Source organism: Lactuca virosa, chromosome 3, assembly GCF_052849685.1.
Source record: "Lactuca virosa cultivar CGN04683 chromosome 3, Lactuca_virosa_CGN04683_v6, whole genome shotgun sequence".
NCBI classification, from domain to species: Eukaryota; Viridiplantae; Streptophyta; class Magnoliopsida; order Asterales; family Asteraceae; genus Lactuca; species Lactuca virosa.
The window spans coordinates 323,567,501-323,570,825 of NC_136428.1; positions in this window are offsets into that span (position 1 = coordinate 323,567,501).

A 3,325-nucleotide genomic window follows, 5' to 3' on the forward strand; every position below is an offset into this window, starting at 1 on the left:
AAGGGGCATTGGAAGAGAAGTTCCCCGAAGTACCTACAGGACATTTAGGATGGCAAGATCAAGCCTACCTCGGCAGGTATCTACACTATTATGTCTAAAAACTCATTGCATTCTAATTCTTGGGTCTTTGATACAGGATGTGATTTTCAGATTCGCTCTGACTTTAAGGGACTAAGAAGAAGTAGGGATGTGGAGCACGGGAAGATGAACTTGGTAATAGGCAATAGGAGATCGTCACATGTTACCAAGATCAACGTTTATTCTTTATTGCTTAATAGTGGGTTATGTTTAGACTTGAACAATTGTTGCTACTTGTCAAAAATGACGAGGAATATTATTTCTTTTCATGGTTTGTACATACAAGGTCTTATATTTTCATTTAATAATGAAATTGGTTCTATTAATGCTTATTATAATGGTGTATTTTATTTTGAAGCATTTCCTTGTGATGGTGTATATGAAACTGTGATGGTTGTAGACAATTTAGGAAATATTGTGTTAGAAATCGATGCGTCTAATGATTTAGACAAAGTATGCTTGTGGAATTGTCGTCTAGGACATGTCAACAACAAGCACATTCCCCAACTCCAAAAGGATGGAGTGTTGGAATCATTTAACCATAGGTCAGATGATACATGTGAATCTTGTTTACTTGGAAAGATGACTAAATCACGTTTCACTGGTTCTTGTGAAAAAGGTGAAGGATTGTTGTATCTCATACACACATATATGTGTGGGCCCTTCAGATCCACCTCAAGGGATGCAAATCAATTTTATGTGACTTTTACAGATGATTATAGCAGATATGGATATATCTACTTAATCAAGAATAAGTCAGAAACCTTTGAAAACTTCAAAGAGTTTAAACATGAAGTCGAAAATCAATTAGACAGGAAGATCAAGATGCTCAGATCCGATAGGGGTGGTGAGTATCTTAGTATCGAGTTCCACGAATATCTTAAGGAATGTGGAATTGTTTCACAATTGACACCTCCTAGGACACCACAACTTAATGTTGTGGCTGAGAGGCGCAATTGAACCTTGTTTGACATGGTTCGTTCCATGATGAGTCGAGCTTCGCTAACAATCTCATTCTGGGGGTATGCCTTAGAGACTGCCGCCCATATCCTTAATCAAGTCCCAACAAAGAAGGTTTCCAAAACACATCACGTGATGTGGAAATGGAAGGTTCCCTCATTGGCACATATCAAGGTTTGGAGTTGTGAAGCTTTCGTTAGACGAGAGACTCACAACAAGCTTGAACCTCGAAGTGAGCGATGTATTTTCATCGACTACCCACAGAAATCCTTTGGATACTTGTTCTACAGACCTAGTCAGAACGTGGTCTTTGTAGCACGAAGGGGAGTTTTCCACGAGAGGGAACTCATATTCAAAGGGGACAGTCTGAGAACAATTGATCTTGAAGAAATTCAAGAATCAAGCGATGAAGGAACCTCTAACACTAGCGATCAACATGAGGAAGAAATTCTTGTTGAACCTATTGACGAGTCATTACCTCTTAGACGTTCCAATCGATTTAGAATGGCACCTGAGTTTTATGGTTTCCATATTACTACAGATGGTGATACGTTTATCAGAGATAGTACACTTGTAAATTTGGATGAGCCTTCTAGCTACAAGGAAGCCATGGCGGGCCCTGAGTCTGCTAAATGGCAAGAGGCAATGGGCAGCGAGATTCAGTCCATGTATGACAATCAAGTTTGGAAATTGGGTGACAATGTGCCAGGTCGTAAGACAGTTGGGTGCAAATGGATCTTCAAGAAGAAGACCGACATGGATGGAAAGGTGCACACGTTCAAGGAAGGACTGGTTGCAAAGGGCTTTACTCAAACCCAAGGGGTTAACTATGACGAGACCTTCTCATCAGTGGCCAAGATCAAATTTATTAGGGTTATGTTAGCCATAGCTGTGTTTCATGATTATGAAATTTGGCAGATCGATGTCAAAACCGCTTTCCTTAATGGCAAGCTGGCTGAAGATGTTTACATGTGTCAACCAAAGGGTTTTGTGGATGCTAAATACCCTAATAGAGTGTGTAAGCTTGAGAAATCAATCGATGGATTGAAGCAAGCTTCTCACAGATGGAATCTGAGAAGGTCAAAGAATTTGGCTTCTCTAGGAGTGAGGATGAGTCATGTGTATATGTCAAAGCTAGTGGGAGTATAGTTAGCTTTCTACTATTGTATGTTGATGACATACTACTTATACGAAACGACGTTCCAACTCTGCAGTAGGTTAAGTCCTGGCTTGGAAAGTGTTTCACTATGAAGAACCTAGGAGAGGCTGCTTATATTATGGGAATAAGGATCTTGAGAAATAGGAGTAGAACACTAATTGGACTTAGTTTAAGTACTTACTTGGATAAAGTGCTAAATCTTTTTAGCATGGAGAATTCCAAGAAAGGAGAATTGCCTATCCAGAGCAATACGAAGTTGAGTAAGACTCGGAGTCCGAGTACCGATGAAGAGATAGCAGAAATGAGTTGAGTATCATATGCTTCCGCCGTTGGATCCATCATGTACGCTATGACATGTACTCCCCCTAATGTGGCTTTTGCTTTTAGCATGGTCAGCCAATATCAAGGGAGCCCGGGTAAAGCTTAGTGGATAGCAGTTAAAATATTCTTATGTATCTGCGAAGGACTAAGGACTGGGTCCTTGTACTTGCTGGCAGTGATGACTTGATAGTTACTAGTTAGAGTGACGCCAGTTTTCAGACAGACCGATACAACTTTCATTCTCAGTCTGGTTGGGTGTTTACACTCAATGGAAGAGCTATAGCTTGGAAAAGTTCCAAGCAAGAGACCGTGGCTGATTCAACATGTGAGTCAGAGTACATAGCTGTGAGCGAAGCGTTAAAGGAGGCTATATGGTTGAAAAACTTCATCAGAGATCTTGGAGTAGTTCCAGCCATAAAGGAGCTTGTGGAGATTTTCTGCGATAATGAAGGAGTGGTTGCCTTGACCAAGGAACCAAGAGATCATGGGAGATCTCAACACATCGGCAGAAAATACCACTTCATCAGACATCGGGTAGAAGAAGGACTCATCGTCGTCAATAGGGTATTGTCAGCATAGAATATGCAGATCCCCTCAAAAAGGGTCTGAGTAGGATTAAGCACATTCAACATGCGAGGAGCATTGGGCTGAAGGACGATATTAGTTTTAGTGATTAGATAGATATTTAGAAACTTGTAACAATATAAATGTAATTGACATTTGATGATTAATTAATGGAGATTTATTTATATGTATTGTTTACTATCTTTTGTTAATTGGTTATTTTGTATTTCTACTTTGCATGTT